Below are 17,428 nucleotides of genomic sequence, written 5' to 3'. Positions count from 1 at the left end.
CTATTTCCATGCTGTAATGGCAGAGTTGGGTAGCTACTCTAGAGATCGTATGGCCTATAAAGCCTTAAATATTCACTTTCTGGCCCCTTTGTGGAAAAAGCTGTTATCCCTCATGTTAGAGGCAGAAGCACAGGCTGCAGAGTAAGAGACTTCAGTTTGAATCCTGGCTCTGCCAAGGACCAATAAGTAGCCATGAGAAAGTGCTTATTTCTCTCTAGTAAGGAGATAATGAAATCTACCTGGCAAGGTGATTATAAAGACAAAATAAACCAATATGTGGAAAAGGTCCTACTGTGGTATCCAGCAAAGGGTATGCACTCAGTAATATTCCCCCCTCTCTCTCCTTTCTTCTTTCCTCTGTGTATCCATAAGCTCAGACTGCACAACAAAATACCGCAGACCAGGTGGCTTAAACCATGAGAAACTTATTTCCTCACAGTTCTGGGGGCCGGAAAACTAAAATCAAGGTGCCTCTCTCTTCATAGATGGCCACCTTCCCACTGGGTCCTCACATAGCCTTTCCTTCACCTACATCAGGAGAGAGAGAGATCTCTGGTGTCTCTTCCTCTGCTTAGAAGGACACCAGTCCTATTGGATGAGGGACCCATACTTATGACTTCATTTAATCTTAATTACCTCCTTAAAAGCCCTACCAAAAATAGTCACTTTGAGGGTTAGGTTTCACCATATGGATTTGGGGGGTAGGGGGACACACAGTTCAATCCTTAACATGCTATTTGATTTGTTTTCCTTTTTCTCCTCTAAACTTCTTAGAATTCCACCTGTGTTAGGTTGTATTATTCACCCCTTTTTATTTACACTCACACAATTCCTCACACTATAGATAGACTATAGCCTATCTCCCTACCCTTTAACTGGGGGTTCAATCATGTGACTTACTTTGGCCAAAGAATGAGGTGGAAATGGTAATGTCCAAGCTCCAAGCCTCGACCTTGAAACCTCACAAACTTCTACTTGCTCTCCTGTCTTTCATCACCATGATGAGAACATTCCCCAGACCAACATGCTGGTCCCAGTAAAGCGGCCACTTCACTTAACCCCAGCCTGGATCAGCTGGGCTCCAGCCAACCCAGGAAGCATCACTGAGTCCCACAAAGATCAGCAGAACCAAACAGCCAACCTTATTCTGTGTCTCGCAGATCTATGAGAATAAATCTTTGCTTTAATCTGAGACTGTGGGTTGTTTGTTACACAACAACTTTGTGCCAGTGGCTAACTGATACACCACCACTTACTCTTCCAGATAGAACTCAAATATCACCTCATTGGGTTCAGATCCTAGCTTCTCTATTTACTAGCTATGTTGCTTTGGGCTAGTAGGTTAGCCTCTGTTTCTTCCTCTCTAGAATGAAGATAAGAACATAATACTATAGTTGTTGTGAGATGAAGGAGTAATTATTTAGGTAAGATGATACACAGTCAGCATTCAGTAACTGTTAGTTTCCTTTCCCCTTCCCTCCTACTCCAGGAAATTTCTTTCCAAGAAATGCTAGGACAGAAGAGTCATTTCTCACACTACATTTTTTACCTCCCTCTGTGCACATTACTCATCATGAAGTCTTCTCCCCTCACAACTTTGCACCAGGGTTTTCAAGCAGTGGAAGCCATCAGAATTATCTGAGAACAATTTCAAACATGCCAGTGAACAGTCTCCACTCCAATCCTGCTAAATGCATATGTTTATGTTTACGTATATATAAATTCCCAAACCACATACACACACACACACACATATATATATATTCACATTCTATATATATTCTCTTCTGGCTAAGAAGCAATGAGCAATAGACTTATGAGAGCAAAGACCATATCTCAGGATGATTGAATCCCTGGGCTCCCCACCTGGCCTATCACAGAGAAGATGCTCAGTAAACAGTTTTTGAATGAATGACATTTTTAAAGTGCACAACTTTATAGAAAATCATAGCATTTAAGAGCCAAATGAAGCCTTGATTTCCCAAAGCAGAAGCTGAAGTCTAGACTTAGTATTAGAAAAGTATCTCCGAATGTCAAACTGAGTGCTCTTTCCAGACAGAACAGGCTGACTTTAGAGAAGTCAGGGAATCTCCCTTTCCCAAGATTGCCTTTTCCTGGATGTGTTGGCCTTGCCCACCTCACAGCCTTAGCCCCTCAGTGGAAGTGCAGAATGCAGGGATGGGAAACCCCATTCTGGGGTCTAGCAAAAGGCGGTCATCCACATTCTTACTTAAAGATGACTATGGTCCCATCGAGGGCTAAAGGACATAAGGCAAGGTGAACCCTTTTTATAAGAAATAGACTATTTATAATCATGGACTTTCAGGGTGATTTAAATTAGAACCTCCAATCCTGCTTGAACTCATGGATTCCCTGGCCAAAAGAGAGCCTAAAAGTGAAGCTTCTGATTTGCATCCCCATACTCGGGCAAGGTTGGTGACATCCACAGGCAAGTGGTAGCTCACATGAGAATCAAAAATGATATATACACATAAGCAATGCTTAATTATAAATGCAATTGTTCCTGAGGACAGCGAACATCATATCTCTTTTTCCATCTTGGTAGAGCTTATTGGTGCCCCCCAAATATTCATGCACTGCCACACATTTTCCAGCCCCAGAATGTAAGTGGAGCCATGTGGCCACTTCCGGTCAATGCACTATGAGCACAAGTGAGATAAGCGATATAACCCCTGTCCAGTTTTGGACCATGAAAACATCACACAGGATGCTCCAGTGGTCACTGTGGACACCACGGAAACCATGCATCCCACATAGCACAGCTTCAAGATGGAAGAAACCTAGATCCCTTAAAGCAGGCAGAGAGATACCCTGGGGAACTGAGAGACCCAAGTCAGAATCTCTCAGGAGCAAAAACAATGTATTTTGCTCGAGCCACTGAGATTTTAGGGTTTATTTGTTATTGCAGCATAGCTGGCCTTTCCCATCTAAGGCATCTCCCGATCACAATAAAAGCGGACCCACAGATTCTGCTAAATCCTGTTTATTGTCTAAGTACTCTATTGATACTGGCAAGTCAAGATGATGGGTATATGGGCCATTCAAAATGTTGGCAATCCAAGAAAAGGGAAAAGAAAAGCAAATCTCTATCATCACAAAACGGGATACCTGCCTTAAGGAAGAGACAGAAGTACTATTAGCAGTCTTCTGGGAGTGGTGCGAACAGCCAGAGAGACTGAAAATCCAGCCACTACGAAGTACCTTAAAATGCTGGATTAGAGAAGAAAAACATCTTCTTAAATAAACAGCCTAGTAGTCTAGAAAGTCAAGAAATCCCTCCAGGCCAAAAAAAGAAAGAAATGGTAGCAGAAATCCAGGAATGTAGCACAAGGCTGAGTCCAGCGGCTGCCCTGGGATATCTTTCAATCCCCCCAGGATCCTTGCAGGGAAAAGAACGTGGGATGCATACAAGTTGGGGAATAGGATTAGAATTCTTGTATAATGCCAGGCTCTGTAGGGACTACACTTTCAATGAGGCGAGAACTAGAAAAGAAATCTCTCCTTGTGAGAAAAGATGAAGAGGTAAACTGCCTGCTAAGCCTTTCTTAGAAGGAAGGAGGTGGGGGCTGTTGCTTAATCTCTCTCGAGAATTCCCAGACACAAGTGTGCACTCACAGGGATTTGGAGACTGAATTTATTCTATTTGATTTTTTTTTAAAGCACAATTCAAGAATTTAGTTTAAAGTGGTCCTGAATTGGTAGTGACTCCAAGCAACTGGTAAATATCCCCAAGCAAACTGAAGCACATACACATTCTCTGAACACACCCTCAAGGAATTATCACAGATATGTATTTCAATATATATGTTTACAACTAAAACTCACAAAACTTATGAGGAAAAACTATGAGAATCAACAATAGCAAAAAAATCCTTGCAGAATCAGAGGCACAAATGAGGGCTTTGCTGTACATGCAGAACGTAGGGACGTCACATACCTGGCGATCCCAGGGGACAGTGAGGAGGCTCAGTCCAAGAACTGAATGAATAGGAAGCACCCGGAAATTGGGCTGAGGTCTGGAGTGCTGTTCCTAGTGGGAGGAGGGGTGTTGCCTGTCATGAAAGAAAAGCAGAAAGGGACTGGAGGATCATAGCAGTATGGAGAGGAATGGCCCTGCTGGCAAAGGAAGCAGAGTTTGCTCACAGGTTCACGGATGCCCCGAACAGGTTAAAGAGGTTAACATCTGCCGTCAACCTCTGTCCGGAGACCAGTCCACAGCGGTGTGGGCTTCTCCACCTAACGCTGGGGCATTCCACCCTCTTCTGTGGCAACAAACAAAGGAGGGAAAGGAAAGACGGCCCATCAGCCATTTGAAAATGAGTGAACAGTTCAGGCTGCCATAACAAGGACCGTAGACCAGGTGAACGGCTTATAAACAACAGGAATTTATTTTCCACCATTCTGGAGGCTAAAAGTCCAAGATCAGGACACCAGTATGGCCAGGTTACGGTGAGATCTCTCTTCTGAGTTGCAGACTACCAACTTCCTGTTGCATCCCCATGTGGTGGAATGAGAGAGAGAGTTCTCTGGGGTCCCTGTCATAAGGCCACTAGTCCCATCCATGAGGGCTCCGCCCTCATGACCTTATCACCTCCCAAAGACTTCACCTCCTAATAGCATCACATTGAGGTTTAAGATTTCAACATACAAATTTTGGAGAGATGGAAATATCAATCCATAATACAGTTTTATTTGACTTTGGATGGACCATAAAGTCGGAACTGTGAAAAGAATAAAGTCAGTGAATGATGAAAATGAATTAGCCAAGCTCTTTCAAAATTAAAGAGGCAAAGAGACAAAGATATGAGTTCACAAGTGGCTAAGATCCAGAGTAAACAGTCAGCTTCATAAAATTACCCCTTTCGGTTTGAATCTCTTAGGCTTTAATCATCTCCAGCCACGGACACGGTTCTTACCACGAAGACAAGGGCTCAGAATGAACACAAGGATAATGAAGGTGAAATACTATTATATTTAACACTATAATATCATTAATGTACTGCCATCAGAGATCAAGGACTTTTCAAATTAATTATTTCTTGTTCCAACACATACCATGAAATGGGCTTTCTAAATCAGAATGACACATCCCAACCTTTTCTTTATTAAGATAATTCTATTTTATTTCTTGGATCTTTGCAGCCGAGGCCAGTTGTATAAATATTTAAGAGAAAAATTAGGCAGGAAAATGCTGGCTAATGCATGAATAGCAGCCAGTTGACTGAGCTAGAGGTAGGCTGAGGGCATGCTGTAGACTCTCCCTGCTTGCAGTATACAAATTCTGTAACTCTCTGTGGGAAGATTAGCAGTGCCTGGAAGTACACTGAGAAACTGTGTATACTTCTTGATTTGCCTTTTCCATTTTATTGCCAGCCTAAGAAGGGAAAGTCACTGCTTGAAATATGCTCATTAAGAGTGAATTGAGTCTTTATGGGCAGCAGTAAAAATATAGACAAAATATTAATAACTTGCCTATTAATGGTCTGCCCTGGTGGGCCTCCAGTTGCATGAATGAGCATCTGCAGAAACCACTTTCACTCCTCATTTTGGTCTAAGAAAGAAAATCTATGTATGCACAAAGAAATCTAAGTGTGCGCAAAGACCTTGGTCCTTAGCAATACTTGAGGAGCTTGTTACTCATCCACACAGAGCAATTCATATGGTGTGGCGAGGGTCCTGTCCATCAGGAGAGTGACAGCCATCTTCATGGCTGGCATAGCATTTTCACAAGTGTATTTGCTGATTTCCAGGAAGAGACCATTAACCTCCCCACATCGAGGTATTTCTGCGCACAGTGCGGTTGGACAGCTTCTTCACATGAAACGCTTTCTGTGAAATGCCTCCCCACTTGACACTTCACAGTCGACTAATTGCCAGGATAATCGGTTCTAACCATTTACCTTGTGAAAGCATCACTCTTGACTTGATCATTTAATTCTCAAAATGCCTTCAACTGATGGGAAAGTATACTATTTTACTTGCAAAGCTGATTGCAAATTATTTTTTGATTGCAGATTTATTTTGTTGGTGACAAACTGTTTCCACTAATTGCTAAAATAGTCTTGTAAGAACTTGTAGTTGAACACCTAATCTATTAACCCAGGGTAGTTTCTCCCTAATCCCTATTTTTATCCTTTTATTTATTTTAAACACCTAGTTACAGGATCATTAATCCTCATCAATATTGTCTGGAATCCTCAAGCAACTGCCAGGGCTGTTTCTGCAAAGAAAACTATACAGTCAATGAAGACATTCTACAACTGGCCTGCTCACCAGCTTTCCTTCCAGGGGCACAAGGATTGAAAAGAAAAGCCCTCTCAATCTGACCCACATTGGACAATGGAAAGCAACAGAAGTGAATCTTTCTGGTCAGTAGAGAAATAGCCTTTCATCCTTTGCCTCTGGCCAGCCAAAAAATGTAAAGGTGTCAGATTCTTATTTTGAATATACACAGATAGAGCAGTCAGACAATATCCATCTCCAGTTAGCACTATCTATTATTTTAAGATATATTGACCTAATATTGAGCAGGAAGAAGATAAATACAGACTCATAAGACCAAAAAACAGTAGTGAAAGAAGTGGCCAGCTCACTTACTGTATGTGAAAAACCGAGGCACAGGGCTGTGGAGCAATTTGACCCAAGATCCCATGCTAATTAGGATTGAGTTGGGTTGGAGAATGGAAGCTTGCTACAGCTCAGCTACTTGAGTTTAGCTTCCATCCCCCAGGTTTCGTCTTGGTTATTCTGCTTTTGAGATGAAAGGAAATAGTATTGCACATAAATGCTGTTTTTCTAGGGGCTCATGCAACAATTACAGAAGATAATTGACTTTTCCTAAACACTCACCATGGCCATGACAGTTTTATTTCTTTAAATGCTGCAGAAAGTGAAAGAACATCACATCTGAACCTGAAGACCTGCCATGGAGATTGCCTTTCCGGGTGGTCTCTTGACAAATGTCAGTCCATGTCAAGCACCAGAGACCCTTCTCAGCACTGCCTGCGCCTCATTCAAAAGCCCGGCAAAGAGACGGAACTCAGGTTTGGGGTTGAATAAATGAGCATTTGACAATTTCTTTGTTAGGAGGCAGTGATTCTCAAGAAAGAACTTTAATCTGACTATAATTTTTCCCAGCTCTGCTTGGCCAAAGGTCATGTCAAGTTGACCTTAATTCATTTACCTTCTTGGATATGCTTCAAGCTTAGCTTCATAAACTCTTCCTTACTGGTGGGCTCCCATGCTCATTGCAAACCCCTTTTCTGGATCTGGCAGGGAATTGCCTATAATTACCCTTAATGTACTCCTGGAGCAAAGATATGCATGTTAAGAGCCAAAATAGAAGGTTAACTATAAACTGTGCAGTAATGCAATTACCTCCCAATTATCCCTTTCAAAGCTTAGGGAATGAATAGGAGACATTAAGCCCAATTCTGCAGTAGAGTCCCTGGTTATTGGAGGGTTGGGGTGGAGGTAAGGAGGAACAGAAGGAGGGATTAAAATAAGAAAAGCTGCTGTGGTTGATGAATGCCAGGGAATGCTGGTGACACCTTACTGGAATTATTCCTATTGATATTGGATTTCTTTCAAATTCTTCTGTTTGCTCCACCCTGCAGAAGGTGGATTTAGTAGAGTATCCCATATCTATTTGACTAAGACACTCTACTCAGCAATGGTCTAGTGCAAAACTCTCTAAACATATAGAGGGGTGCATTAGCCCCAGAAGCGCATATCTACAGCTTAGCAAAGACTTCTGAGGCAATCAGCTCATCAGACATCAGCCAGTCATTACTTTTTGACTGGGATGAAGAGGGTACATTTCCTGCCCAGGTTGAGCTATATCACACAGTAGGGACCCTGCAAAACAGAAGAGACCTGAAAAAGGAGTTTAGCCAAGACAGCCTAATTTTAAAGCCAAGAGAGGGACCCTAGTGCAGATAAATGGCATAAGCATTTCAGAACTAAGTCCTTCCAGAGAATTCTGGCATTCCTTTTTGGCTACAGCATGAGACCAGGGCTTGGAGATGGCCTAAAGGAGCAATATGAGTTGGGGAATTAAAAAACCATTTGTGTACCAGCTTTACCAGGATTCACATGCCATCGATGTCAAACGTGAGGTCAGATGCTCTTTAACAACTAGGACTTTTACCATTGGTTAGCAGCAGCAAGTGAACCAATATTCAAGTCATAAACTCTACTTCCTAAGCTTCCTCTTGTTCTTTCTTATCCAGTTCACAGAGATCATTTTTAATCTAAATTTTATCTTCTGTGATCATAGTGGTGCTATGGCTCTGTATTGCTGTATAATAAACCATCCCAAACTTAGTAGATTCAAAGAGCAACTGATCACGGTATCCCTTGGTTCTGCAGGTAGACCAGGATCAAGTGGGTATGGGTTTCTCTCAGGGTTTCTCATGGGATGGCAGCCAAGAGGGCAATCAGCTGAAAGCTCACCTAGGTTCAATGTCTGGGCAGCTTATTCATGCACCCAGAAGTTGGTGCTGGCTGTCGCTTAGGAGCTTAGCTGGGGCTATTGGCCAGGGTACCTACCTATGGCCTATTTAGTTTGGGATTATTACTGCCTGGCAGCTGGGTTCTGAGAGAGAATATCCCAAAGGTAAATATTCCAGCAAAAGTCTGAGACTCAGAAATCCCAGAACACAACTTCTCCGCATTCTACAGGTCAAATGAGTTACTAAGGCTAGTCCAGATTCAAGAAGAGGAAAATTAGGCTCCCGCTCATGCTGTGAGAATCACCACATACATATAGGGAAAGAATTGGTGGTGGTCACCCACAGAGACAATCTACCATGTTAGCAACAATTCCAACTTTATGACACCTGGACATCTGATATAAATCCCTTCTTTCTTCAATGCTATCACTGAGAAAGATCAGTGACTATGCAGAACCAAGGGAAAAGTCCAGTGTCATGTGCTGGAGTCCTGCTTCTAGGCTACGGCTTCTCAAATCAATCCTATATTAGATGAAATTAGGTTCATGTATGATTCACCAAAAATCCACAAATAATAGTGGCTTTAACATGATAGAAGTTGATTACTCATATAAAATCTATCCAATGGGGAAAAGCCCCAGGCAGCTTTGTACAGGTTCTGCTCCAGAAAGTCCTCAGGGACACTGGACTCTTCTGGTTCAACTCTCAGCCATCCTTCAGGCATGATCCTCAGGACTGCTTGGCATTGGCCAAGCAGCAAGATGGAAGTAGGGATGAAGAACAGGAGCCAAGGGCTAATGCCAGCTTCTCTGAAAGCAAGTTCCTAGAATCTGCCATGCAATATTTCTGCTTACATCTCATTGACCAGAACTTAGTCATATAGTCAAACCTAGCTACAAAGAGAAGCCAGGAAATGTAACCTTGATACTGGGCCACCATTTTCCCATTGAAAATGCAGGGGTTTAGATTCTAAAAGAAGCATGATATATTGGCTATGGGGTGGGGGTGGGGTTCCACTAGCACCCTCTGGGTAAATCCATCCCCCTCTGAGTAACCATGGAATTCACACACTTGGCATTCCTTCCAAGATTCTGACACAGCCCCTGGAAGGAGCTGCTATCTATCACTTGAGACTCTGCTCTTTCTGAATTCCTATCCAAGACATTTTGGTGAAACTTTACTATCTATAGTTTCTATTAAGAAAGTAATGGGCATTCTGTGTTTCCAACCATGAAATTGTAATCTTTAATGCACCCTTTCAAACAGCCCTCCACTCTCAGATATTCTCATTAACCTGGTCACTGTTCCCAATACACACACTTTCCTGATTGAGAGTCATTCCTTCAGTTCAAATACAGCAACAGAGTTCATTCAGAATGACAGCTCAGGTCGGAAGTGGTTGCCCCACCTGGACTCAAAGGGGTGCATCAGATTTATGTGTAATGTCCAGTTTCTCCCACTGGGAGGGTCTCCCCATTGAAACCACATCAACAGGTCTGGGCTGCAACATTCTACTTCACACTGTCAACTTCTCCCCTTCCTCATATCTGCCCAAACTTCCCAAGTTCTGTGGCCCTTGTGCATCAGACTTCTGATACTCCCCTTTGGAGTCAGACCCACAACCAGGCCAGTTTCCCAGACTCTCTTCTGCCTGATCCCCGGTCTTCTTCCTCTTCATTTTGACAAATCAAACACTCTAGAAACTGAGAGATCTCTGAAGTAAAAGGGTTTATTGAGACTTTACAGAGGCAGCCAGATAAGGACTGAGCCCTGCGACAGGCAGTTTCTGTCCCAAGCCGCAAAGCCAGTCCACAGAACAACTTACCTGCCAGACTCAAGAAATAAGGCACATTTATAATTTCAAGGAAAGAAAGTTTGTTAAATTCACATCGGCTACAGATAAGGAAGGCAGGCTCACATGAAGTGGGGAAAGTCCCAGGATAGTTGGTTAGTCCACAGATAAGGTTAATGGATGGGTTGGTGATGATGTTCAGACATTAGTCACAAACGGTGGATGCCGTTGTTCTGGGGACCTTCTAGACCATTGAAATTACTTCATCCAGGAACACGGAGTGTCTGGTTAGCTACACACATTGGTATTGATTGGTGACCTTCGCTTGTCTCTCTCAGTCTCTGACCCTTATGTCACTTAATTTTAAGACACCTCAGAATTTTTCCTTATCAGTTTCCTCCAGAGAAGTTGAGGTCCCAGCATGTCTTGCAACTCAATACCAGAAGTAATGGCACCAAGGGCTGGGTTCTATGGAAAAAAAGGTGATTAAAGCAAAATTCCTGCTAAGGGAGTTATGCATCAGTGTGACTGAGATTTCACAACTCCCGTAAGCAGGGAAGGCTGACAGTGGACTCGAGCGGGATGATGACTCAGAGATGGGCACCTGACAGGCAGGAAGCGAGCACGCGCTTGGTCCTAATGGGCATCCTGGAAAAATCATCAATCATCAGGGGCTCAGGGGCCAGAAATAGGAGACAAAGCGTGTGGGTTAGGAGCCAGCGAATGACAAACTGAGTGGGAAGTGAGGAGTGAAGGTGGGAACAGAAAAAAATCCAGGACACCTAACAGGAACAAGGCTGGGGGTCCAAAATGCCATCTCACAGGGCATGGAACATATGACAAGGGGACAGTTAGCTTCACCAAAGAGCCCGGGGTCAGGACAGACATGGCAGTTGGAAGAGAGATGACTCCATCAGGGCCTAACTGGGAAGGAGAGAAGAAGAGTTTATTCCAGACAGGCCTTGATGAACTTTGAAGAGCTGAGACAGCCAGCAGCCACTTCAGGTGGAAAGCTGCCCAGTTTCCATCGAGTGCTTTTCCAAATGCAGCCCTGGGAAGCTGCGGCTGGGGCTGTAGCAAAGCCAGCCATGCCCCCAGATAAGCCTTTTGTAAGGCCGGTTGCTCCATTTTGTTTCACATAATTTATTGCTCAGTACTTATCGATAATACAATTGTCAGCCCAGCAGACATTTTCCATTTTAATAGTTCGCATGAGATACCACATTATTGATCCTACACCACTAAATAAAAAACTCGTTTGTCAGGGGAGCACAGAATAGCTTTAATGGACACAGCCAAACACCTGCTACTAGTTAGGGAAGAAAAATAATCATCCTGGTACAAGGACATTTGGAAAGCAGCCTGTTTTAGGAATTAGCAGGGCTCTTGGAAAACAGGGGGTGCCTTCAAAACGTGCAAAGCCTGACTTTCTCATTGATAGCGGGAAAAGCTGCCATTACCCAGGCACCTGCATTGTCTGCCAGACATTCTTATTTTCCCTACCTTATCTTTTATAGTCCTCACAGGCACCCTGCGAATGTGCATTGCTGCATCACGTAGGATGCTCTGGGAAGGGAGACACAGAATACCCCAGCAAACAGCAAGTCATCCTAAGTGTCTCGTTCTCATTTAGCAGGAGTCTGATGGTAGATGCTTACAGACTCGTCACCCCTGCTCCTTGACTTCAGGACTCTCCCCTCTTCTCAACTTTTCCCTCAGGGCCACAAGACAGCTGCCAGGCAAACAACCATGTCAGCCACTTTCAGAGGAGGGAATTGGAGGGACTGTGAGTGACCTCCGTGACTCAGCCCATATTCCATGACTAAGAAAGAGTAAAGAAGCCAGAATCTCTGTCTGCTTGGTTTCAAGATGAGTTTTCTTGCCATGTACAACACTGCTACTTCACCAAACACACCATGTTTCCCTTCCACCAAATCCATACGCTGTGTCCTAGCCCCAGTATCTCGGATGAGACTGTATTTGGAGACAGGGTCTTTAAAGAGGCGGTTAAAGCATCTTACTATGCTGATGGACAGTGACTGTGAAGAGGTATGTGGGGGGGACTTGGTGAAGGGGGGAGCCTAGTAAACATAATGTCCTTCATGTAATTGTAAATTAATGATACCAAAATAAAGAGGCGGTTAAGTTAGAATGAGGTCCTTAGGGTGGAACCTAAGCCAATATGACTGGTGATGACCGGTGTCCTTATAGGAAGGAGATTAGAACACAGATAGGCAGAGATGAGACCACGTGAGCACGCAGGGAGAAGACTGCCAGCAACGAGCCAAGGGGATTGGCCTCAGAAGGAACAGCCTGCCGACTCCCTGATCTCAGACTTCCAGCCTCCAGAATTGTGGGAAAATAAATTGCCATTTATGTGCTAAGTCTCCTCTCTCTTTAGGAATGTCCCCCTCCCAATGAAGGGGAGGTTTTTCCTCAGTCACTAATTAATATGCAACAGTGTTACTGTGATATGACTTATACACAATAAGGTGCACATATTTAAATTGCACAATTTGATCCGTTTTGACATTTGGATTCATTTGCGAAATCGTCGCCACACTCAACAAAATGAACATCTCACTCCCAAAACTTTCTTTGGGCTCCTTTGTAATCCCTCCTCTCTGAGCCCATTCCCAACCCAGGCAACCATTACCCTGCTTTCTGTCCCTCTCGGTTTCTTTGCATGTTCTAGAGTTTTCTATAAATGGAATAATACAGTGTGTTCTTTTCTGCATGACTTCTCTCAGCATAATTATTTTGAGATTCGCCCACGTTGTTTGTTTCAATAGTTCACTCCTTGTTATTGTTGGGTAGTGGTCTGTTGTATGCATATAGGACAGTTTGTTTACCCATTTGCCTTTAGATGAACATTTGGTTGTTTCTGGTGTTTGCCTATTATAAATAAAGCTGCTATGGACATTCACGTACAAGTCATTGCATGGAAGAAAGCTTTCTTTTCTCCTCAGCAAATATCTAGAAATGGACTGGCTGGGTCATACAGTGGGCATATGTTTAATTTTTGACAAAACTGCTGGACATCTTCCCGAAGTGCCTGCGTCACTTACATTCCTACCAGCTGTGTATAACAATCAGTTTCTCTGATTCCTCATCAACACTTGATATGGTCATCTTTTCTTATTTTAGCCATTCTACTAGGTGTGCAGGGTACTGCACTGTGATCTTAATTTGTACTGCCTTAATGATGAATGACGTTGAGGATCTTTTCATGCACTTATTTGCTATCCATACCTCTTTCTTGTTGAAGTGTCTGTTGTGGACATACGTCTATTATCAGATATATTTTCTCCAGTCTGTGGCTTATCTTTTCCTTCCATCAGTGTTTTTGAAAGACTATAAGTTTATAACTTTGATTAAGTTCAATTTAGCAATTTTTTTCCTCTTAAAAATTGTACTTTCAATGTTGTATCTAAGAACTCTTTGCATAACCCGAGGTCAAATATGGTACAAATGAGTTTTCACTGTCCTTCACTCTTACAAACCTGCGAGCATCTTCCTAAAATCCAGGCATGAAACTTAGCCTTTTAAGCTCAGATGGGATCACGAAGTCAGCGTCCCATCCCTTACTCATCAATGATGTTTTTTTCTTACCTGAGGACACAGGCAGCATCAAGAGCAGGCATAAGTTTGAGTCAAGAAAGGCTTTTTGAGACAAAATCTGCTTTTATCCCCTAAGACTGTATAGGGTCCCGCCCAGCTGAGGGGGCTCCATCTTGCCCTGCACACTTCCTTGCCTAACTCTTATTCTAAACAGTGTTGCTTCTCTTCTTATGGTTTCTTATTTGAGGAAAAACAACATGAGTTTATGAAAATTAGGGTTATAGGAAGGATATAACTCTTTGTGTGTCTGAATGATCTGGCATTTGTACATATTGATATTAATCATAATAATCATAACAAGATATATAACACAACTATTATTAACAACTATCTATGACATACCACATCATGTTAGGTAGATTACATACTTCATCTCTTATGATTTCTTCTTATACTTCAATGCTTTCATACATTACTTCATATTTTAGTTACTTTTCTGACTTGAAGTATGGTTGATATACAATATTATGTTGGTTTCAAGTATATGACACAGTGATTCAAGTTACCCACATTATTAAATCCTCACCCCAACTAGTGCAGTTAATATCTGTCAACATAGGAAGATGTTACAGAACCAGTGACTACATTCTCTAGCCCCATGACAAACTTATACTCATATTTTACTTTAGATCTTTGATCCATCTGCAATTTATCCTGGTGTAGACATGAGGTGTGGATCCAGCTTTTTTTAATCCAGATGGCTACTCAGTTGTCAGGATCCAATCTGTGGATCAATCTATTTTCTTCCCACGGATCTGAAATTCCTCCATCATCATTTACTAAATCCTTTTGTGTACTTGGGTCAACTTCTGAATTTCCCACTCTATTCCACTGTCTGTCCAATATGTAAGCACCTTACTGTTTTTATTACCAAGGTTTTATAATATGTTTTAATACCTGCCTGCTCTCCCCCAACACACTCTTGTTTTTCAGGTGTTTTGGCATAATCACTATTACTTAATTTTCCATTTGAACTTCAGCATTATCTTATCTAGCTCCATATCAGGAATCATGTAAAAGTACCATAGATTTCCATACTCTGCTCCAGCCCTACACATAGGAATCTTCATAAAAGTCCAGGAATCTGCATTTTTCACAAGCACCCCAAACACCAGTCATTCTACCAGCATGTGGAAGCCACAGCTTGGGAAAGCTGATGATCAAAACAGCCAAGTGACATTGCAACTCTCCAGGTGACAGCCTGACAGGTACATGTGGCATCGGATCACTGTAGGAACACTGGATCCCTGGGAACTTGCCCAAGGCCTGACAACTGCTGACACTCAGTGCATTCATGCTTGAGGAATTAACAGACAAAAGAATGAACATGGAGAGAAAACTGACACTCTCCTGGACAGGGCCACTGGAAGGATTTACCAGGAAACACCTGCCTATTCAGGCAAGAGAGACCTGCCAAGCAGAGAAGGCAAGAAGAGGTGACCAGCAGAGTCAGGAGGGGGAGGCCCAGAAGGTGGAGCATGCAGCAAGCAAATGACACACAGCTTGGAGATCATTCCCACCCTGATGGTCAACGGGTGACTGAGGCAGAAGCCACAGCTTCCGACAGGGCCCAGGGAGCAAAGGAGGAGTTGAGTTAAAGATGCTACATGATGTGAACACTCCTATGAGGTCCGACGAATGACAGCCAGGACCGGCCTCCCAAAGAAGAAAGCCCAGGGGCAGAGGTGGGTCAGTGCTTCCGGGACGAGGCGGCTCCTGCTACCAGGAAGAGGCATTCATTCACCAGAGCAGGGCAGAGTCAGGGCTTCTCGATGCAGCTGGTTCGGGGAAGGATATTCAGAATAAAGGGGATCTCTCTCCCCCTCTTTCTATTTCCTTCTCCCTCACTCCCTCTTTCCCTCAACTCCTCTCCCATCTCTCTTTCTTCTTTATCCTCATGTTTCTTCCTCTGTCCCTAAAGAAAATAAAATTCCTGCCCAACTCCTTATCTGCATAAAAGAACACAGCATTTGCGGGAGCACATCTGGCCCCCGCACCAACTAGTATGGTTTATTATTAGATCCTCTCCAGTGAGAGTCCTGATCATCTAAAAGCCGATTTCCCTGGGCTGGGTGGCAACGTGGACACCTAGGCAAGAGAGGCCCAGAGCCAAAAGACACTTCAGGCAGGTGGCGTGAAAAAACCAGGGTGCACCAGCTGATGCATGTTACATCTGAGAAGCTGACCTTCAATCCCCCATCTCATAGGAATGTGCTGGCATGGCTTTATATCCATTTTTGCACCAGCTGAGCAGGCAGGCACTTGGCCAGAGTCACCAAAATGTGTGTATGAGTGAAGTACACCAAAACAGTGCTGAAACCTCTCTGAGCCTCTCTGACAAAAACAAGCTTCTTGTGCTTGGGAAAATCTTCACGCCAACAGATGGAGTCGGCAGCAGCTTCAGGTCTTCATGGGGGCTGGGTAGCTGGGAAGCTCAAGCCACCATCTGGGAGCATGCAGCGTTGTCTTCCACTTTAACTGTCCGCCTACTTTCTCGTGGTCTTTGCCATTAAAGGAATAGTACTTCCTCTAACTGTGGCTTTTGGCATCTTTCCATCAGTCACATCACCACTCCTGGGTGACAGTGACATAATGACAGAGGGCACCAGTATCTCAGCTTTTTCCTCTTACATGCAGCTCGTAACAGTCCTAGACTGCAGGTCAATCAGGTCCTCCCAGTTGGAGGCGCCATTATTCCTCTTAGCAGGGCCTTGGCTCATGGGGGCAGGTAGCCTTAAGAAAGTAGAAACTGGTCCGCAAAGCTGTCTAATGGTGGGGAGGCCTTTGTGCTCTTGATCTCCTCCCCAAAGCAGCAGTGTCAGCTGACACCTGAGAACTTGTCAGAATGCAGGTTCTCCAAAATGCATACCATATGGTTTCACTTACACGTGGAACCTGAAAAAACAAATCAAAAGAACAAGGAAACAAAAGAGAAATTGACTCATCAACACAGAAGAGACAGTTGATTACCATGGGGTAGGGCGGTGAGGTGTGGCTGATGGCTGAAGTAGATGAAGGTGACAGAGTTACAAACTTCAAATTACAAAATAATTTAGTCATAGGGATAGAATTAAGCATAGGGAATATAGCTCACACTATTTTAATATCTTTGTATGGTGACAGATGATTACTATGCTTATCATGGTGAGCATTTAATAATGAATGTCACTATCTGACAAGAGGTTAACATCGATATATAAAGAACTTACACACCTCAATACCCAAAAACCAAATAACCAGATTAACAAATGGGCAGAAGATATAAAAAGACAGTTCTCCAAAGAAGAAATTCAGGTGGCCAACAGACACATGAAAAGGTGCTCCACATCACTAATCATCAGGGAAACGCAAATTAAAACCACAATGAGATATCACCTCACAGCAGTAAGTATGGCCAGCATTGAAAAGACAAAGAACAACAAATGCTGTCAAGCATGCGGAGAAAGGGTAACCCTCCTACACTGCTGGTGGGAATGCAAACTAGTTCAACCATTGTGGAAAGCAATATGGAGGTTCCTTAAAAAACTAAAAATAGAAATAC

General features: G+C 43.2%; 1 long non-coding RNA gene across 1 annotated transcript; it reads left to right on the top strand.

The window, feature by feature from the left end:
* Positions 1-4,935: 4,935 nt before the first annotated feature.
* On the top strand, positions 4,936-7,058 carry LOC140843750 (uncharacterized). Its single transcript, XR_012121768.1, has 3 exons — positions 4,936-4,978; positions 6,179-6,389; positions 6,908-7,058. It is a non-coding gene; the product is annotated as an uncharacterized lncRNA (long non-coding RNA).
* The last annotated feature ends 10,370 nt before the right edge of the window (positions 7,059-17,428 follow it).

Source organism: Manis javanica, chromosome 10 (assembly GCF_040802235.1).
Source record: "Manis javanica isolate MJ-LG chromosome 10, MJ_LKY, whole genome shotgun sequence".
In the NCBI taxonomy this organism is placed as follows: domain Eukaryota; kingdom Metazoa; phylum Chordata; class Mammalia; order Pholidota; family Manidae; genus Manis; species Manis javanica.
The sequence above is the reverse complement of the archived record's forward strand: the minus strand, read 5'-3'. Positions and strand labels throughout refer to the sequence as shown.